This window comes from Canis lupus, chromosome 5 (genome assembly GCF_003254725.2).
Source record: "Canis lupus dingo isolate Sandy chromosome 5, ASM325472v2, whole genome shotgun sequence".
In the NCBI taxonomy this organism is placed as follows: Eukaryota; Metazoa; Chordata; class Mammalia; order Carnivora; family Canidae; genus Canis; species Canis lupus.
In genome coordinates this window covers 36,955,587-36,978,261 of record NC_064247.1, presented here as the reverse complement: position 1 = coordinate 36,978,261, position 22,675 = coordinate 36,955,587, and the positions used below count along the sequence as shown (strand labels likewise).

The 22,675-nt window shown below is 43.2% G+C and overlaps 1 protein-coding gene across 5 annotated transcripts in view; it reads right to left on the bottom strand.

Moving 5' to 3' along the window:
• Nucleotides 1–22,675, bottom strand: part of ARHGAP44 (Rho GTPase activating protein 44) — a 168,691-nt gene that overhangs the window by 94,144 nt on the left and 51,872 nt on the right. The gene's annotated exons all lie outside the window — the stretch shown is intronic.

Below are 22,675 nucleotides of genomic sequence, written 5' to 3'. Positions count from 1 at the left end.
GCCTACTGAGACTCAGTACCCCCTGTACTAACACAGTACTGAAACAAAGTGAGTGCAGGCTTTCCTTGTTATCCAAAACGACAGCATTCCTGAAGCCTCTCCTAAGATGAAATGAGGTAAAGGGAAGAAGCATGAATTTATACAGAGAGATGTTTGAGGCATTCCCAGACCGAAAACAACTTCTCTTAAATTTTTCTGATACCTTAGGACACATCTTGCCAACAGATGCACAAAACAATCAAGAGGAAGCACAGATGCCCATGGATGGGGTTCAAGGCTATAATAGCTTGATGCCAAAGTGCTTGCTAAGTGTAGTTTCTAGGAAGGAGGTGGCAGGGTCACACGCTGCTTGGGGCGTGCACTGCCTCTCTAATGGCTTGCTGCAAAACCAACGCTGAATGCTATTTTCTTTTTTCACCTTCTCCCATAAATGCAAAAATACTCTTTGGATTTCTTTCAGTTAGCAAAACAGGTACTAACGTAGGTCTCTTGTGAAAGCAAAGTGGAACAATGAGAACTTTCAAATGGTGGGGGATGCCCACATTCTGCACATGCCTATTAAAATGAACCTTGATACAAGTGGGCACAACGGTGTTTGCTCAGTCTTGCCCTGTCTTGCTTATTATGGTAGACTGTGCGACCTGGTTCACCCAAAGCCTCTATGCACCACTGTCTTCTTTGCTGCCTCCCATTATAGAAGGTAGAAGGCCAATACTGTTCCAGTGCCCCCTGAAATTAGGAGTACTCATTGGATATGGTCCCAGACCATGAAACAAAAGCAGAAGTGTGCTACAGGGTCATTGGGAAAAGCTCTGCTTTCCTACTAAAAACGAACAGGACACAGCTGTCCAGTATTATCACTTCTTCCTGTTTTGAATGCAGATATGATGGCAAGAGTGGTGGCAGCCATCCTGTAACCATGAAGGAGTGGCAAAGAGAAATGAAGAAGGGTGCCTGGGTGGCTCAGTTGGTTAGCTGTCTGCCTTCAGCTCAGGTCATGATCTCAGAGTCCTGGGATTGAGCCCTGCATGGGGCTCCCTGTTCAGCAGGGAGTCTGCTTGTCTCTCTGCTCCTCCCCCTGCTCATGCTCTCTCTCTAAATAAAATCTTTTTAAAAAGAGAGAGAGAAATGAAGAGATGATGGATCTGACTCAGTGATGTCAACCACTGACCCAACCACCATGTACACACGGATTTATTCCTCAGAGTAATAAACTCTATCCAATGCCATCCTCACTGAGAACATTGAGGGGGTAGCATTGGTAGGCACTGAGGGCTGGATACGATCTGCTGGGCAGAGACACAGCAGAAGGTCCAAAACGGTGGAGCAGCCACCACAAGCACTCCCTTAGTGCAACAAAAGACTATAAAAATAGAGTATTTGGTTAAAGAGAGGAAAATTTACTTTTGAGAATTCAGGGCCAAGAGAGAAGTGAGGAACAACAAGTGGCAAAGTCATTCTAAAGTTGGGACAAATCTCTATTTTCAAAGCAACACGATAGCTGCACTCTTTTGAGGCACAGAGAACGCTTACAGTAAGAATCTAAATAAATAATAAATATGAATATAAATAAATTAATTAAATATATATGTGTGTATACACACACACACAAATACATACATATTACTAAACTAGTTTCTTATGAGACTTTCAGGAAGAAAAAGATACCTATAAACCAAAAATAGGATGCTATGAAAAAGAACACTTAGAAGACAGGAAAAACTTGTTAAAGTAAATTATAATACAAGTCCTCAGGGGAAAAAGATAGAAAAAAAAAGGGGGGGGAATTTTTTTTTAAATTATATTTTTAAGTAATCTCTATAATCAGCATGGGTCTTGAATCCACAATCCCAAGATCAAGAGTCACATGCTCCAGTGACCAAGCCAGTCAGGCACACCCAAGAATGGGAAATTATTTTGAGACAGACAGAAATTTTCCTAGAACTGAAGAGGCACGCAAGTCCTCAAAGTGCAAGGATCTGAGCTGTCGGGCACAGACTGGAAATGAAGAAGAGATCCCAAAAGGCTGGAAGAGAGGAGGAGGGACCAAAGCTACAGCAATCAGATCAGAAGTAGAAATGATAAGAACTGATGCTAGAATAAAACAGAACAGTTCCAAAGTTCTCAGTGAGAACCTATTTGAATCTAAAAAAATTGTACTATGGTAACTTGTCAGTCAAGTAGAGAAGCAAAACAAGATGATTTGTAAAAAGAAGAGAAAAGAAAAGATCCTCTCCTTTTCTGAGAAATCTCTTCGAGGACACACTCCAGAAAAATCAGGGTAAAACTTGAACCCAGTAAGAAATGAGAGCACTAAGCAGGACGAAGCCCAGGATTCCAGCCCTGCAAGAGACTAAGAAAGCAGCAAATTCACATCAGATTTCAGTAACCTCTAAGGTGAAGAGCACAAACAAAATAATACATGGAATGAGTAAGTTGGAAGGTATGAAAGCACAGGATTCTCCCACTAGGAAAAAAGGAAAAAAGCGTAATTCATACAATTCCAGGGGGAAAATGCCCATAAAAGATAGGACTTGAATATGAATCGAAGTAAAGTGATTCATAACTGAAGAATTTGGTAGCCTGTAAGAAAAGAAAGTCCACGTAGACGTGGAACTATTCTCCTCTATGTGAACAGATCTTCAGAGCAAGAAATGTAATTGACATAGTCCTGGGCTCTGCAATCAACAACATTTAAATAGCCGTAGTAGAAGAAGCACTTGATTGACTTTTGCACTTTTAGAATCAACCTCAGGACGAAGCATGGGAGATATAATGATGATGATCCCACAAGAAAAGAAATATAAAAGAGAAAAAGAAGAAGGGATGAAGGTAAAGAAAAGAAAGGAAAGAGGGGTGCCTGGGTGGTTCAGTTGGTTGAAGCATCCAACTTTTTTTTTTTTAAGATTTTATTTATTCATTAGAGACACAGAGAGAGACAGGCAGAGACATAGGCAGAAGGAGAAGCAGGCTCCCTGCGGGGAACCCAATGCAGGACTCAATCTCAGGACCCCAGGATCACGCCCTGAGCCAAAGTCAGATGCTCAACCACTGAGCCACCCAGGCATCCCAAAGCATTTGACTCTTGACATTGGCTCTGATCACAATTTCAGCATCCTTGGTCAAGCCCTGCGTTGTCAGGTTCTGCACTCAGCAGGGAGCCTACTTGTCTCCCTCTCTCCCTCTGCCCTTCCTCTCCCCTGTTCTTTCTCTCCCTCTCTTAAATATTTTTTAAGGGGGGGGGGGTAAAAGGAAAGAAAGAAGAAGAGGAAAAGAAAACAGGTGAGAGAAGCCAAGATTGAAGAGGGAGAGGTGAATTAACACTCCTCACACACACCAGTCAAGAGAAACTGGACCGAGGCGCCTGGGTGGCTCAGTGGTTGAGTATCTGCCTTCGGCTCAGGGCCTGATCCCCGGGTCCTGGGATCAAGTCCCGCATCGGTCTCCCCGCAGGGAGCCTGCTTCTCCCTCTGCCTGTGTCTCTGCCTCTCTCTGTGCATCTCTCATGAATAAATAAAATATTTTTTTAAAAGAGAGAGAGAAACTGGACCATCTACAGCAGAGAGGCTTGAACATAATAATAAAATGGCATTACATTGACTTAAAAATTGGGTACGGAGGGGAATGTGGGTGCTAGAATCAAAGCCTCCTCTCCCCAACAGGAAGTCCATGGTGTGTAATGTGTGGATATGTGGGTATGAGCAAGAACTAGCAATATAAGCCTTTGTTTAGGGATGTGGGAGGCAAACCACCAGAGGTACTTAAAAGAGAAACCATTAAACACAATTGCCTCCAGAGAGCAGGGCTGGGAATGGCATCAGGGTGGGAGGGCTGATACCTTTTCATTCCAAGTCCTTCTCTACAACTTGATTTTTTAAAACCACATCCATCTATTATTATTTGTTTTTTAAGGAACAATACGCAGGATTACTGGAGATAGAAACCAGGCAGGCACATCCACAGCTGCTGGAGTCATTAAATGGGCAATTTGGCAACATGTATTAAAAGCCTAAAAATGTAGAAAACCTTCCTCTAAGTAACCAAAATGGAGGAACTCATCCTGGAGAAACAACTAAAGGTATAGACAGAGGATTAACTATAAGAAAAGGTCATGAGAGGGCCATTTATGGAGGTCTACATTTCTACGTAATCTTCAGTCCCCAGCTCTTTGCTATATGGACATATTGGGGGGGAATCCAAAGATTTCCCCCAAAATCTAAAGGGGAATGTTTAAATAGACTTCCATGTGAATTTTAAAAATGAAGCATATATTGTCATGTAAAGTTATTGAAAATATACTAAGGGAGAGAGTGGGCTATAAGCCAAAATGCACAGTAAAAAGTTACATGTATGGATAGACAAGGGGAAAAAATACTTGTTAAGGTATGTATCAAAATGTTACTACTTATTTCTCTGTTTTTTCTTATTAAATCTTCTAATTCCTCTACAATGCACACAGTAAGTATTCTAAGTATCCCAAAGGTAGTTGCCAGGGGTAGAGAGAGGGGGTACGTTACTGTTTCATGGGGACAGTTTCAGTGTTTGCAAGATAAAGGGGTGGATGGATGGTGGTGAGGGTACCTTACCAATGTGTAGGAACTTAATGCTGCTGAGTTACATATTTAAAAATGGTTAAGATGTGGACACCTGGGTGGCTCAGGGGTTGAGTGTCTGCCTTTGGCTCAGGGAGTGTTCCTGAGGTCCCAGGATCGAGTCCCACATCGGGCTCCCTGAATGGAGCCTGCTTCTCCCTTTGCCTATATCTCTGCCTCTCTCTCTTTGTCTTTCATGAATAAATTAAAAATCTTTAAAAAAAAAAAAAGGTTAAGATGGTAAATTTCATGCTGCATATAATTTACCACAATAAAAAAATTTGTAATATCTAAGGCAGTGAAAATACAGGACATTATAATGTTACATGATATTATATTGATGAATATGTATCATTACATATTTGTCCCAAACCATGGAATGTACAACACCAAGAGTGAGCTCTAAGGTAAACTGTGGATTTGGGGTGATTTTGACGTAGGTTCATCCTGGTTTAAAAAAAAAAAAAAAAAGTGCCATTCTGGTAAGTCATGTTGAGAATCGGTTAGACTATGGGCAGCCCCGGTGGCTTAGCAGTTTAGCGCCGCCTTCAGCCCAGGGCGTGATCCTGGAGTCCTGGGATCGAGTTCCGTATCAGGCTCCCTGCGTGGAGCCTGCTTCTCCCTGCCTGTGTTATTGCCTCTCTCTCTCTCTCTCTCTCTCTCTCTCTTTCTGTGTGTGTGTGTGTCTAATAAATAAAATCTTTAGGAAAAAAAAAAGAGAATGGGTGAGACTATGCATGTGTGGGGGTAAGGGTACGGGAAATTCTATGCCTCTTTAGCTTTGTGGTAAGCTAAACTTGTCCAAAAAAAGGAAAAAAGAAAGAAAGAAAGAAAAAGCCTTTTAAAATTAACATAAATGTATTACAAAATAATGTAAACTGGATTATATGCCACATATGATAAATTTATGAACAAATTATGTTATAAAAATGTCTTAATATTGCTAAGGTTAACCAAATAAATACATTTGTTTTATTTGTAAGATTTTATTTATTTGAGAGAGCACAGGTAAGATGGGGGGGAGGCCAGAGACAAAGGGAGAAGCAGACTCCCCACTGAGCAGGGAGCCCAACATGGGGCTCAATCCCAGGACCCTGAGATCATGACCTGAGCCAAAGGCAGATGCCTAATTGACTGAGCCACCCAGGCACCTCCCCCAAATGAATACATTTGTAAGAGGAGTTTTAGAAGTACTGCATATATTTTACATTTTCTCCAAATTATATTTTCCCTAGTCCCAAAAAAAGGAATTTTTTTTCTGCTCCCAAAATATCCAGGCATTATTTTTTAATCTTGAATCCAAGCCCTACCAATTCTTCATTACTTCCTTTCAGTCCTTCCAAGAATATCAGTCCTTCCCAAGGGCATTTCTGAGTCCCAAGATTACTACTCTCTTCTAAAAAAAAACAAGACTTTTAAACCTTGAATGCCTTAACATTCATTATAGTAAGATTTTAAATATTAATTTCTTATATCCCACAAATAATTTCATGCTCCATTAGGGTAAGAATATGTACACAATATATAATATTTATCTTATATTATTTGATAATGTTAACAATATCAAGTATTTATAAATACTTCTATTTTTATGCACATAAATGTGAGGTTTTTTAAAAGATTTATTTTATAGAGAGAAAGCATGAGCAGGATGAGCAGAGGGGGAGAGAGAGAATCTCAAGCAGACTCCATACTGAGTGAGGAGCCCGACACCGGGTTGATCTTACAACCTGAGATCGTGACCTGAGTTGAAACCAAGAGTCAGAGGCTCGCCTGAGTGCACTAGATGTGTTATTTTATTTGCTCTTAAGATTTATTTGAGAGAGAGTGAACAAACATGGGGAACATGAGCAGGGGGAGGGGTAAAGGGAGAGAGAGATGCAGACTCCCCACTAAGCAGGGAGCCAGACATGGGGCTCGATCTCAGGAACCCCAGGATCATGAGCTGAGCTGAAGGCAGACACTTAACTGACTAAACCACCCAGACACCCCTAAATGTATTATTTAAACTTTTTTTTTATTGATCTCTCACAATTCATCATACATGATGGACCAGTGTTGCACAGAATGGGTTCCCTCATGATTTCCAAAGTGGTTTTGGGATGTGGTCTTGATGCTATCTGATCTCTGAATTTCTAATGGGCTAAAATGTGCCCCCCACCCGCCAAATTCATATATTGAAGTCTACACCCCAGTACCTCCAGAATGTGGCAATATTTGGGGATGAGGTGATTCACTCAACATCATTAGTGGCCCTAATCCAACATGACTAGGGTCCTCCTAAGAAGAGTTTAGGACAAAGGCACAGAAAGAGGAAAGACCCCGTGAAGATAAAGGGAGAAGGTGGCCATCTGCAAACCATGGAGTGAGGCCTCAGAGGAAATCGGTCCTGCCCACACCTGTATCTTAGACTTCTAGTCTCCAGATTCATGAGGAAAGGAATGTCTAATTTTGAAGCTCCCCATCTGTGCTGCTTTGTTCTGACAACCCCAGCAGTCTATGCATCTTCCACCTGAAACCTCTCTTTGTCATTGTCAATTCCAAGAATTTGGGGACCTTTGTGGTTTTAAAGGTAGATCATAACATGATCTTGGAGATACAGAAGAGCGTAAAAAGTGTGGCATACACTAATCGCTTTACCCCTCTGTTTGTTAGAGACCACAGTGCTATTCTGGTCTGGTGACCGATGTGTAAATAGGAGAAGGGCTTCCTGAGGACAAATGGATTCCTTTAGAGCATTTTTCTTGATACCTGCCATTGCAGAGAGGTCCTCTGGGGTGGAGTTTAAGTGTGATTCTCCCTGAGGTTAAGGACAGACTCAATGTCTTGCCAAGGTCTTTTTCTGGTCTATGGTTCTGGGCACAGTTTTAAAAATAAACCCATAATCCAGTCCAACGGAAAGTGGCTTGCAAGTATAGGTCTCCAGCATCCAAGTCTGTGACACTGAAAATACCTCGTACACAGTTCCTGTGTGACATGCAGGTTTTACCCAGGTTTGGAGACAACACGCTACAGCCACAAATGTGGACTTACTCTTCACTAGCCTCCTGCCCTTGGCGTTTCTGCCAGACAGAAACGCTATGAGAAACGCTCATTTCATTGCTATGAGAGAGCAATGAAATATTATTTTGCTAAAAAGGGTGCTATTACCTGACTACCTCCATGAATAGGGAGAAGGACACCCCCCATTAGGTAAAACATTGGTGTCCATGCTTGTAATGTCCTTTCTCATCCCTTAGAACCCCTTCCAGCAACTGCTCTGTTGTTCCTTCTTCTAACTGTTGCCTGGTCTTCTTTCCTAGTCGTGAGAGGTGCACATTCTAGATCTCCCACGTCCTATAATCCCACATTCTTCTCAAGTGTGACTCAATCTCCAAGCCACACTGGGAAGGCTCCTGGGTAGATGTGCAGTCAAACATGAAATTAGGCAGACCAGGATCTAGGCTGACGCTGTGGAGGGCAGAGCAAGGGTACGGATGACGCTCTCAAGGTGAGAGTTCACGGAGAAAACTTTTCCAGGCAAAGTAATCCAAACCTAAGTTTGTCTTGGGTCAAACATATCAAGGTAGACAATGAGTAGATCTGCAAGCTTTCTCCCTGACACAGGATAACTACCCAGGGAAGGAGAGGAGAACCCCAATTCAATTCATAAGGGAACTTCCTATCCCTAAAATCATAATTGAATCCATGTGTCTCTATTAACATATCAGAAGATATTTCACTTCCTCACTGCTCCCATGATCCATGAAAGGAATAATCTAGAAGATGTTTATTTTTCCAATCACCTTCTCCTACTCCCAAATCCCACTCCCTCATTCCTGAGTTTGGTTGAGACCTGACTTCAGGATACTGTTATGTTTTCCCTTTACAGTTTGTCTGTTTTGTTCCAAGAATCATGATTTAACATACACTATAGATTCCTGGTAAGAAATGATCTCATCTGTTTAGGCTCAACTATAAATTCATCACAAGATCCACTGCTCACCACTTGTCTGCACTCTTATCCTCTGGCTTTTGGAGATCTCCATCAGATTGGCTATTTTGTTGACGTTTTCCCCAGCTAAATGACATGGATAGTAAACTCTGAGGCTCCCATGCCCATGATAAGTAATGTAACATGAGTAATAAACACATAACACATGAGTATAAGCTCTAAGACTTCAATGTGCTAACCTTGTGAATAAGTGGTGATTGCATTTGATACAGAATTTCTCATCACAACCATTTTGTCCCAAAGTCACAGACATTGTCCTAACTCAATACCTGTAGCCTAACCTGGCATTGTTATTTTAAACAACTAGTTTGGGAGTGGTCTGTTAAACCACATTAGATAACCAGAATACCTACCATTTTGTTAACCAAGCTTTTCCAGACAAGAAACTAAGGACATGGGGATGCATGGGGGGCTCAGGCGATTAAGTGTCTGCCTTCAGCTCAGGCCATGGTCCTGGGGTCCTGGGATCGAGCCCCACATTGGGCTCCCTGCTCAGTGGGGAGTCTGCTTCTACCTCTCCCCCTGATTATGCTCTCTCTCTCAAATAAATAAATAAAATCTTAAAAAAAAAAATCAAGGACAGATACTCAGACCAACTCCTCCCCAGAACCCTCTAGAATTTAGACTTTGATGCAGAATTTTTGTAGTTCTTGAGGATTTGGCATTGTCTCCAGATCTCTGTTTGGTCTTAAGGATGGCTTTACAAAGACTCTAGAACCTCCATTCCTTTAGCACTACAATGACTGTCAGTGAGAGATAAAATGGGAGGAAACTAGGATAATACAATAACTTTATTTTATAAAAATATACTTAGCAAAAGAAGACATGCTAAATGTTATGTCAGTTCTCAGGTTGAGACTCAAATATCTGGAATTATCTCAGTGAATGACATTAGATTTTACAAATTTAGGGGAATTCATTTAACTAGGTCAAGGAATTATAGAAATGTGGTATAATGGGATTAGCGATCAGAAGTCCTTGTTTTCTCAGGGCTGTTTCAAAGCTGTTCATTCCCCCAGTGAAGCTTCTCAACTTTTCCGGCTCTCAGGTCTCTCATCATTTAAAAGTGAGGTACTTGGGCTCAATGACCTTTCAAAGAATCCTGCCAGCTCAGCCATTCTAGAGAAATGTAATGAACATTCATAACATAGATACCAAGAACGTACTTGTCCACCTGACCTCACCATTTCACAGGTGCAGGAATTAATGAGAACCTGAGATGTTAATAGGCAAGTGAGAGATTAGGATTCAGGGGATAGGAAGAAACAGAATTCTCACTCCTGAAACAACATGCTAACCATGAAACTCTGCTCATAGGGTATCAATCCAGATGTTCCCAATCTATAGCTGTACCTCATGTTCAGAAGAGCAATAGAAGAGGGACTCGCTCATGGTCCATTTTTGTGATCTTTGCTCCTCATCTCACAAGAGGAGATACATAATAACATCCCAAATCAATGACTAAAAATTCTCAATGGGCTTCAGTGGCCTTAAGGACACCATGAGGACATGGCCTGGCTCCTCTTACCATTCAGGTCTGCTCTGTTCAGCATGTGCTCCATTCTTTAGCAGCCTCTCCCCGCCCGGTTTCAAGACAGCTGACAGGGGCTCAGGTTTAAAGCCTATCTTCTCCCAAACGCCAATAGAAAAAGTTTGTCTTCCCAACAGACCCAGCAAATGTCGCAGAACTGAATCTCAGCCACTGTGGTAGGCGGATTCCTAACCCCCTAAAAATGTCCATAGCCTAATCCCCAGAACCTGTGAACATAGTCTCTTACATGGCAAACTTCTAGAACTTCACAGATGTATGAAGGATCTTGCAATGGGGAAATTATCCTGGATTATCCACGCGGCTTTAAAGTAAATCAAAGGTCCCTAAAAGTGGAGAAGGAGGCACAAGAGCAGGTCAGCAGAAGATGGGACTACAGGAGGGTCAGAGATGCAATGTGAGAAGATCCACTATTGCTGGCTTGGAGGTGGAGGAAGAAGCCACTTGCCACGGAACACAGGTGCACTCCAGAAGCCTGAACAGTCCAGGAAACTAACTCCTCCCCTACCCCAGAGCCTCCAGAGAGGAACAGTAACTGCCCTGGCTACACCTTGATTTTAGCCCAGTAAGACCTGTATTAGGGGTGCCTAGGTAGCACAGTCAGTTGAGCATCCGACTCTTGGTTTCAGGGTCATGTCAGGGCCATGAAATCAAGACCCACATTGGGTTCTGCACTCAGCATGGAGTCTGCCTGAGTCTCTCTCTGCCTCTCCCCGCTACTCCTCTATGTATTAAATAAATGAATAAATCTTTAAACACACCACACACACCTGTGTCAGACCTCTGACCTCCAGAACTGTAAGATGATAAATTTGTGCTGTTTTAAAGTCACCACATTTGTCATCATTTGTTATGATAACAACAGGAAACTAATAAACTAATATGCCTATGGACTGGTCCAATCTGGTTCCCCTGCTCTGCCTGAACCAATGATTTCAGCTGAACTGGAATCACATCTCACCTTAAATATGAGGGTGAGACCAACCCCACTGATAACACATGGACCCAGAGCAGGGAAGGAGGGTGTCCTGAAGAAAATCACGGCTTAGCACCAAAAGGACAGAGACAGAAAATAAACAGGAGGGGAAAAAGGGGGTGGTGGTGGTGGTAATCAGTCTATAAGAAGACATGGGACAGATAGAGGAAATCCTGAATGTATCTCTGAATGCTGGAAGTTCTACAAAGAAAACTGAGCCTCCTGGTGGCATTTCAACTTTGCTTTCCTGTCATAGCTTTCAAAGAAAGAAGAAACATAAATTAAACAACAGGATCCGTAAATGTCTGGTGTTAAATAACAAGGCTGGAGTTTTTGGACAGTCTTTTGACAAGAGACCGAGTATATCTTGCAAATGCTAGAGAGAATACATTTGTCAGGAGGCTTGTTAACTTATCAGGGATTCTTTAAAGTGTAAATTGGAGGGGGTGGAAAGAGCCATTAAAAAAAAAAACTGTATCACTGGATAATGCATTATGTTAACTACATTCTCTTTTTTTCTGTATTCTTGATGCTCTGACATTTGGGGTCTTGCAGACCATAACCACCATTCCCTGGGTTAACTAATTCCTAGAAATAACAAACCAGTCACCTACCAGCATGTCTTTAACAGGCAGATCAACCAATTTGGAGTCCATACTACCCTCCTCCTCTTTTTATTAGACTTCTGACTTCTGCAGTCAGGGACACTATACTTCAGCCCTGATCGCCCCAGGAGCAAGACCACCCCCATAACCCAGACCCCACCAACATTACCCAAACTATCCAGTCACATTTGTACTACTTGCTTACCTTTCTTGCCCATTTTTCCCCTCTTAAACTGAAATAAAGGCTCCTGCCCACAGTTCCCCTCTTTCTCTTTGCTCACCTTGCCTTGGTGCTTCCCTGTGTGGCCCTGAATGGTGTGCTAGGACTCCTGTCCCTAGGGAGCTCTGAATCTAACAAAATAACTTCTTCCTGCTTGACAATCATGTTCATATCTGCATGTTTTACTCCACCTGCTCAAAACAAGCTATGGCAGCACCAGATAGAACTCACAAGAACAAGTGGAACTCTCCGAAAGCATTAAGAAAGAATAATAGGAGTCGAGAGACAGTGTTTTGGTCCTGGGTGCTAACCCAAAATGTGGGCAGGAGAGCAATCTGGAAGTTTTAAGTGAGGATGGGAAGACAGTCCTCTAGGTCTGACCCAACTTGAGGAGGCAACAGGTTCATGCCAGGAGAAGAGGCAGATCCTCTTACTGGGACTTAAGACAAGATCCTGCATCATTTTCCTGGGACTTTCCCAACAAAGTATCACAAATGGGGTTGCCTCCAGAACAGCAAGGTATGGATTCCTGGTTCTGGAGGCTATAAATCTGAAGTTGAGGTGTTGGCAGGGTTGGTTCCTTCTGAGGACTGTGAATGAGACTCTCTCTTAGCTTCTGGTCACCTCAAGTGTTCCATGGCTGGTAGATGGCATTCTCCCCATGTCTGCGCACTATTTTCCCTCCACACATCCCGTGTGTGATTCTGTGTCCACATTTCCCACCTGTATGAGGACACATACACAAGGCTCACTGGATTAGGGCTCTCCCAAATGGCCTCATTTCAGCTTGAGCACGTGCAAAGACACTATTTCTAGGTAAGGTCACATGCTCAGGTACTAGGGTTAGAACTTCTTCTGAATGGGGACACACTATGACTCAACCTCTAGGAGTCCCTGTCTTTGGTGTTCTTTTTTTAGTTCCTCCCAATGCCCCCCTCTTTGCTTCTTCCAAAGTAAAACCCAACAGGCCAGGATCGGGGCCCTGGGAGGACTGTTTTAGTCTGATCTGACACCAGAGCCCTCGCACACCTGTAGGGTCCCAGCTAACATCATCACACACCTGGCCAGGAACTCCATTGGCTCTCCTAGTCTTCCCTCCTGGACACCTAAAGAATTGCTGAGTGGAAGACTCTGCTTGGGCATGGGGGATTCAGGAGTCCCATCACAACTAAAAGAGGAGGGCAGGAAAGGTAAAGGAAGGCAATGAGACATGGCAGCTGTACATACATTTCCTCTATACGGTTGACACGGGTGTTTTTAGAATAGCAGACTTGGTTGGAAGTTTCCATTCAGAAGATTCCTGTGCCCACACACTGTGGGCTAATACATAGCCAAAGGCTTACTACAGACTTGGCATAAGACTTACTCCCGTTCCTCCTTCCAAGCCGGAGTAAGTGCTGTCGTCTCAAAAATACATAGAAGGGAGAACCTGCAGGGTCCCACGCACACATAATAACAGCAATACAAGGACAGACAGGGTAAGTGGCAGAAAACCCCAACCTACTAGCAGTGGCTGGGTGCGTCGTGCTTATCAGTAACCCCAGTCCCAAGAGCAGATCCATCTGAAACTGGACACTGTCTTTGGCAACATCTGATGATATTTGCTGAATAAATGTGCAAGTCCCTTTTGGTGTAGGGCAGGATATAAACAAGTACGTAACATGAACAACCAATGCAAGTAAAGTTTAGCAGATAGGGCATCCTGTTATAGAAAAACACGGGGTACAAGTCATTTCCTAGAAAAGGCGGCTAGCTCCAAACTATTCTATCATTATAGAATATCCTCACCAGCACAGCTACATGAGAAAGTCATTTTTTTTTTTTTTTTTGTCCTCCACAGGAATATAAATCCACCCTTACTAATAGAGAAACCACTCGGAGAGCAGACACTCAATGGCAGGTCTCCATCCCCCCATCTATCTAAGTCCATTTGGGCCATCATAACCAAATACCAGAGCCTGGGCAGTTTATCAATTACAGAAATTCATTTCTCACAATTCTGGACGCTGGCAAGTCCAAGATCAAAGTGCCAGCAGATTTAGTGTTTGGTGAGGACCTGCTTTCTGGTTCACAGGCTGCCATCTTGGGGGGGGGTGCGTGGGAGCTCTGTGGGATCTCTTTTACTTAAGGGTACTAATCCCACTCATGAGGGCATTACCCTTATGTACTAATCACCTCCCAAAGGCTCCACCTCCAAATCCCATCACACTGGGGGGTTAGGATTGAACACATGAACTGGAGACACAGCATGGTACCATCTGTGTAAGAGGAGAGGGGACAACCTACTGTTTCTTATCTGGCCTTTGGCCAATTCCCACACCTCCTGGTCCCCAGTGTTCACAAGGAACTGTGGATTGAGCATTGGCCACACTTTGGCTGAATCACAGATGGCTGGGAGACTCCAGCGGCTAGAAGGAACACCAGGAGCTGGGGCCATTCACTCCATGGCATATATCTGGCTTTCTGACAAAATATTACTTTCCAACTCTCTAAGCTGAAATTCTAATAATAAATATCTAATCTGTCCTGAATTGTACATTTTCCAAATCTTTCTCTAACTCAGCAGTCAATGAACCCAAGTGGTCTATTTAGGGTCTCGCCAACGCAGGAACCAGAATAAGGATAAACTTTCCTTTTAGGATGGGGGCTGGATTTTCATTTAATTAAGCTCCTGGGTCCCATGTGAGGTGACTTTTGGTATTTCAAGGTAGTTCATTCCTGGCCTCTGCAAAATGCTGGGGACCAATGCCTAAAATACCACAATGAAATAGTCAATCCTTTGGTGGCTTAAGATGTTATCCTCTTAGACACTGTCAGCCACTCAGGGCTTGGCAGGAAGGATTTAACCAGGTCCTTGTAAGAACAAGCTTCCATGGGAAGTGGCAGGAAGTGGATTATTAGGGGCTTGGGAAAAAGAGGTCCGTTCTCAGATTCAGAAATGGCTTTGCTGCTAATTAGCAGCATGGCATTGAGGTTCAGAAAAGCAAGGTAACTTTTCTTTTTTATATAGAAAATCTGCCAAGAGGTGGGGAAAGGAGATTTTTCTTGAAAAAGGTATATTCATTATTCTGCTTCTAATGATATGTTATATTCAGAATACAATTACAGGAAGCAAATGTCAAAATCTGGGGAAAGCACAGGGATACACAGAAAATGCACAGGGAATGGATAATCATGGGCAGCGTCCTTACTCATTAAAAACCACCAAATGAAACCCTTATTAAGCCCTCATAAATACCCTGCGGTGTGCTAAGACTTGACCTTCATTTAACTTTCACAAAACCCCTGAGGTCAGGATTATTAATAACATCATTTTATTGATGGGGAAATTGAGGTTTAGTGAGTTTACATAACTCGCCCAAGGTCACAAAATTTAGAGAAGCAGATGATAACCCTACTCTGAGCTCAAAGCTCACAGGCAGAAGAACCTCTGCATCATCACAGCTTTTTAAGAAGTTTAGAAATCCTGGCAATCCCCGAAGTGGCTTCCAAAGAAACTTCTACTGTGGAAGACAGTGAGGGTGGAAATGCAAAAAATAAACCTCACCTACTTCACAATTGCTTAGGGCTAGCTTTTGGTATGTTTCTATATATAGCCTGGCTGCTTTTGAAAAAAAAAAAAAAAAGGCAGAAAATCATAGCTCTCAGGAGACCTATAGGGAAGCAGAGAGGAAGGACCTTTATCTGCCATGCTAAACAGTCTTCTGGTCTCATCTGTCCTAAAATCTTGGGAAGCAGCCACCCCACAGACAATGTGACAACCTCATGCCTGCAGCCAGAATTGATGGGGGCGGTGATGGTGAAGATATCAGGACTAAGTCAATTTTCTTGGGATTTTTTTTTTTTTAAGATTTTATTTATTTATTCATGATAGACACACAGAGAGAGAGGCAGAGACACAGGCAGAGGGAGAAGCAGGCTCCATGCACCGGGAGCCCGACGTGGGATTCGATCCCGGGTCTCCAGGATCGCGCCCTGGGTCAAAGGCAGGCGTCAAACCGCTGTGCCACCCAGGGATCCATTTCTTGGGATTTTAAACAGGAGAGGACAGTTAGCTGGGGCTGGACCCATCAGGCCAGTGGCTCCAATGGCCCATCTGTAGAGAAACTTGCAGCAACAGAAATGGGGAGGGCAGAGAAAGGCAGGATAACATGGTGATGTAGCCTCTTGGCTCCCAATGGCAGCTTATCTCTTGCTGCCATAACATCTATCAAATCCCTAGGGGTCAGCATCACTGAGTGTGCCTGATGCTGGGAACTTAAACGAACTCCCCTTTCCTGAAGGTAATTTGGGGGCTTTTTTGGTCTTGCTTTGTTTTGCATTTTGCAATCTAGAGCTTTGCCCAGAGCATTCACAAAAGTAGGGCTTTCTTACCCACACACCTACCCCACGCATTTCAAAGTCTTATAGCCACACTTCCTTATATTTATTTATGGTTCTTTGCTATAGCTGCCTCTTCCATTTAGTGCCTAGACTACACTAGATAATTCATCACACAAGTATCTCTGCAGTCTTCAGCATCAATGGGCCCCTCTATCCGGCTTCTGTAGACACAAAGACCCTCAACTGTGGACAAATTTTAATAAGCCATCCAAATATTTTATCAAGAAAAAAAAAGAAAACAACGTATATTCAAAGTAAGAAAGGCCTTCCCTGGCACGATTCCAAATTCAGAGATCCTACTGTGAGAAGGTTACATGATACAAATTTCTTAGAACTACTATAGGAAAAAAAGACATGACAATAAATGACAAATGACAGGCTCAAAGAAAACATTCACAATATACATAATAAAGGACTGATTCCTCTTTGCAAAGGTTGCCATGGCATTTATAAAGCACAGGGTGAAACACGAAAGATCTTTCTCCCCATCTACCAACCATAGTCTGGACCTCTGCCCTGGAGGAACCCCTGAAACCTGCCCTTCCTGTTCTTTTTCTATGTATTATTATTTAAATTGCTTCCAGTGTTTCATATTATAAATGACATGCTCATAACAGCTTGTCCCTTCACTTTTGTGCATATGTCATAATACTGTCAAGTGGAGAAGAGGTTACATTATCTATATATGATATTACCCTAACTTGGTTTTAAAGACAACTACACACATAGATACAGAGAAAATCAATTAGAACAAATATGCCAAAATTATTACAAGGGGATACAACTTGGTAATTGAACCAAGTGACATGCTTCCTTTAGACTCCTGGGGTTTTTAATTTTTGCACAATGAACACTACAGATAAATCACCAGAAAAAAATAAGTTTTCATAGGAGTTAATAAATTCCAAATGGCAGCATAAAGGCATCATTCTTGGTTTGTAATAATGATTTCAATCAGACGCCTTTCCCACTTAACTTCTGGGTTCTCAGCTGTGTTCTTCTAGAGGGTAGATGTTACAGAAAGAACAATCTCTGGGTAAGAACAGATTCTTGTGTACATTTATGCATCTTGTAAGAGTTAAGAACCGAAGAGCTCTGATGGATCATCCAGTATTTAGTGCACCTGTTACCACAGGAAGTCAAACATAGGAAGAATGGCTGCTCTCTCAAGCAAGGATGAGGAGGCTGTGGTCTTTGGGCAAAGTAAAAGGTCAAAGCTGAGGATCCCCAAAGGACCAGAAGGGAGGTGAAAGCTTTAGCTTGCAATACCTGAAGAAGGTACCATAAGCCTTCTTGAAACTGGTCCCCTAGGAACGAACCACTGTCACTTACCCCAAAGGTGAGGGAAATGAGATTATCAGGAAGTAGTCCTATTAGGGCTGTGGAGGCCTTAAAGCTACTATGTTAATCATTTGGACACTATGTTCACTTCTGGGGTTGGTTTATTTGTTTAGTCAGAGTTTCCTTCCAACACCACTCTACTTCCGAACTCCTATCTTCCCCACCATCACTCCTGCTCCTCTAGAAATGTCTAGCCTCCTTGCTCCCTCCCAGGCTTTGTACATAACTGAGCATGCTCTCAGGCTGGGACAGCAGCAATGACAACATGTGATGATGCCCAGTCATCGTTTAACCTGCGGTCAACAAAGCAAGATGGCGGTCATGGCTTGGTAAAACACTGCTTAGCATCTGAATGACAGATTCAGGGCACGTGGCCTGCCAATGACAGTTTTCACAAAGGTCATTTTGCTGGAGACTAACGTGGCCAGAAAATGAAAGGCTGGGAAGCCCTACTTGGGGCATGCAGACAGGGCTTCCCCTGGACAAGGCAAAGACGACTCAGGAGCCTGAGATGCAAGGCTTACTGAACATTCCTCTGTGCATAATCCTGGGGGTGGGGGTTCCATTACCTTCAAATCCCTCTGCCGAAGCCTATCTCCCCTACTTCTAGATCATTAGCTCCTTGCCAGTCTCCCAGCCATTAGCTCCCTAAATTCCCATTCGGGGATGCCACACACAGTGGGGGAAGAGGACGCTGCAGGTCTGACCTCTGTAAACATATGCTGACTTTACCCCAGATCCCTGTCCAGGAGCAGCTAGCAGTGCTGTCTCCTTGCCTGCTGACACTGCACAAGCTGTTTAAAACCTCTGCCTCCTTCCTCCCCTTCCACTCTCCCTCTGGACTGAGGCCATCTGGTAAAGGCTCCTGCCTGCCTGCCCACCAGCACCATGGCACACTGCATTTGCTTCTAAATCTAGCCTCTTGCCCTTGCTGCACCCAGAGGACAGGGAAGGGGGTTGCCTCCTCTCTGCCCCACCCCTTGGTACGCCAGACCACGGGCAGCCTAAAGAGCAGCAAAGGATTGCATGGCCTGGGGAGACTGAGGCACGATTAGTACAGATCAGAGGGCATCAGCAGTGGTAAAAGAGGTCAGGGCTGGGGGATGGCATGAGTGGGGTCAGAACACAAAGGAAAATGGGAGATGAGGTGGATGAGAAGCCAGGCAGAGACAGAGGTCAAAGCCACCAGGAGAGGAGGGAGGCACGCAGGCAGGCAGCAGAATGTTGATCTCAGGAATCCGGAAATCTGGAGCGAGCAAAGGTGCCGAACACAGGAGATAGGCCTGCAGCCCTGTGATGAAGCTGCCTTGCTAACAGAGGACACAGAGGAAACTCTTTGCTCACCAGGGAGGAGTCTACATCCAGTGGATTTGGGTAATTAACACATGACGCTAGGGGTTGAAGGTGGAACGTAAAACAATTCCTGATGTGAAGTCCTTCTTTTGCCCTGCTGCCTTCAGCTCCAGGTTCCTCCCAGCCCTCCTCAACATTTGGACTTCTGTCCTGTTTCCTCCAAACTGTTCTCACAGATGGCTCACCTCTACTTTCTCAATGCTCATTCTGCTTCGTCTCCTCCAGTCTATATTTTATCCCTTCCTGCCCCCTTGTATAAGTGACAGGAGCCAGGCCCCAGGCAATTCATTATTCATTTTAGTTAGGCCCTCTAGCGCTTAATCCATGGCAACAAAGGCTCTCTTTCCTTTAAAAAACAGAACAAAACAAACTACCTGACCATTCAATCCTACCTATTTCTCTCTCAAAAACAAAACAAAAACAGCAGGATGAAATCAAGCAGAACAGAAAATAGAAATAAATATAAATGTATTACTTATGAATGGATATATAAACACATATAAATGTATTACTTATATTTATATAAACATAAAATAAAAAAAGAGAATATAAGCAATAAGAGAATTCACCAAAGCTAGCATGGGCTCTTAGAAAAAACATGAAATCAACAAGTCCCTGAAAAAACTATGAAAAACTGAGCAAGGGCACAAATGACAAGTATTATGAATGAAAAAAGAGTTTTTAAAACAAATTTCTAGAAACGGATAAATGACTCAAACAAAAGAAAATCTTCAAAAGCAAAGACTCAACAGTGAAATAAATTTAATCATAATTGAAAATTCATCCCCCTATATGATCACCACTCTGTAACACAAAACAAAACATTGCAGAAGCTTCAGATAGTCTTGCAGGCAAGCTGAACATCCAGTCAAGAAACAGGTAATTTCAATCTTACCTACTCAAACTACTCCAAAGAACAGGGGAAAGGGGGAGGGGACCCAACTCATTTCTACACGCTAGAAATCGCTAGAATCACATAAAGGATAGCATAGGAAATGGGATAGGACAAGCTCATTTCTAGAACCACTGATTTGTAGCAGGGCACACTGTCACCACGCTAAAAGATCATAGACCTCAACCTCCCTCAGACTTAGGTGTGGTCATGGTCCTTACATTAGGCCAAGGAGATGCAGACAAATGCATATACAACTTGATTTCTAGAAGTTTTCTCCAACAGACTTCATCTATTTAGTCATTCTCTTCTACTTAGAATTGTGAGAATGACCGTGTGGGTGGGGGAACAGTGAGGAGGAGAAGTCTGTAGTGAAATTTTAGGTTCTCAAGAGCAGGTGCAGCCTTCCTACCAGCCGGACTTCTCTGAACATGAAAAACAAGCTCCTGCCTTTGTCAAAGCCTCCATTTTGTTGAAAGCTCTACCATCTAGGATTTTTCTGTTATAGGCAACCCAAGCTAATTCCAATGGCTGGAGCTTGGGCCAACTGAGCAGGAAAGACCCAGAGAGAGATAAGAGTGAAGCTCCAGCCTTGCCCATGTGCAAAGAAGAGCCCTGCCAGGCAGGACCTGAGGAATTCAGGCTTGGCTACTCGTGGTGCTGATAAAGCTATTCAGAGTCACATTATGTAGATTCTTGAGCAAGACAGTGGAGAAGGACCCAGCAAGTCATCTCATCTAACCTTCTCAAATTCACTCATAAGCAGAGCAGAAATGACTCAAATTGATACATTGATATAATTCTGATTTCAATTCCAATGTATGGTTTTTCCCATAGCAAAAAGTACTTCTCCCCAACACCAGCTGAGGGTTTCAGAATTCACCTCAATTCTGGCCCTACCTGGAGAGAGAGTATCAGATCCCACAGATTAAGGGCTCAATCTTATAAGACTGCAGCCCTGCCCTGAACTTCAGACGCCAAGTGCAAGTCTATATTGTTACTTGTGCTTCCAACCAACATGCTATAGATCTAAGGTTCCCATGACTCCCTTCTCAGGTTCCATTAATTTGTTAGAGGGGCTCACAGAACTCAAACATTTTACTTACTAGATTACTGGTTCATTTTTTATTTTTTGAGAGACACAGAGAGAGAGGCAGACACACAGGCAGAGGGAGAAGCAGGCTCCACGCAGGGAGCCCAACGTGGGATTTGATCCCTGCGGGCGAAAGGCAGACGCTAAACCGCTGAGCCACCCAGGGATCCCCTAGATTACTGGCTTAAAGGATATAACTGAGGAATAGCCCCACAGAAGAGATGCATAGGGCAAGGTCTGGGGGGGGGGGGGGGGAACTCAGAGCTTCCACAGTCTGAGTGGTATCTTCTCAGTCCCTCCAGAAGCTCTGTGAACCCAATCCTTTTGGGTTTTTATGGAGGCTTCAATACAGAAGCATGGCTGATTAAATCACTGGCTATTGGTGACTGATTCAACCTCCAACCCCTCCCCTTCCCAGAGGTCAAGGGAGTGAGATTGTCCAATCGCACAACTGGTTCCCCTGGCAACCAGCTCCCACCTTCTGGCACTTTCTAAATGTCACCTCATTAACATAGAGTCAGGTGTAACTGAAAGGGGTTTGTTATGAATATCAAGACACCTTTACTGCTCATCACTTGACAAATTCCAAGGATTTTAGGAGCTCTATGCCAAAAATGGGGATAAAAGCCAAATATAGATTTTTTATTACAAATCAAAATATTACAATTGTTTAAGGACTAGGTAGAAAACAAAATCCAGACCTTCTGATTTTCACCTAGGTTCCAGGCTGTCAGTTACATGCATGATTCTCAGTGGTTACAAGATGCTTCTACTTTGAGCCAAACATTCATTTATTAAATACTTACTGAGCACCTGCTATGTACCAGGAACTGACCTAGGCCCTAGGGACACAGTAGAGCCAGCTCTTTGGAGTCCTGGAACTCTGTAGTGACCCAGTTAGATGAAGTTCAGTGCTGATGTCCCTAGGCAGACACTAAGTGGCAGTAAGGCTGGGTATGCTGGGGAAGGAGGGTGAGACAATATGGAGCTCTTGAGCTCTCTTTCTCTACTTCTTCCCATTGGTAACATGCAAGCCAGCAGAGGGGTGAACTTCAGAGCACAAAAGGCCCCTAATGTTCTCCTGATCCTTGTCAATGGATGCACAGGTTCAGACAAAGACAGCCTGACCCTACTACATACAAGAAGGCAAAAGATCCTTTAGAGGTCAGTGAAACAGAGTAAGGCAACCATAATTTCTAAAAAAATTTTGCTCTAATCCATGTCCCTTTAGATTCCATTAATATGTAACATACACAGTGAAAAGCAACTAGCTACACACAATTGTGTCACTATGAAAGCCTGACTCAGTCCAGGCTCTTTATCAATCAGCTCTGGGTTGGGTCTTGGACAATTTACTTCATCTACCTTGGACTTTATGTCTTCAGCTGTAAAATGGAGCTGTTTGGAACATGCTCTTCTGAATTCTCGACTCTAAAATTTGATCCTTTTATATTTATATTTGATTTATCCCTCGACAAGTCTTTATATGTCAGTGACATTCAACTTTGGCAATGCTTACCAACTTTTATCCTAGCAGGCAAAAGTGAATCTGGTGCCTTGAACTGAAGCATAAGGAAAATCTGAATGCTCTTTTATGGGCAATTTTTTTTCAGTCTTGGATAAAATGAACATTTCAATGACAGACAAACTGAATCATCACCAAATCAATCACTCAAA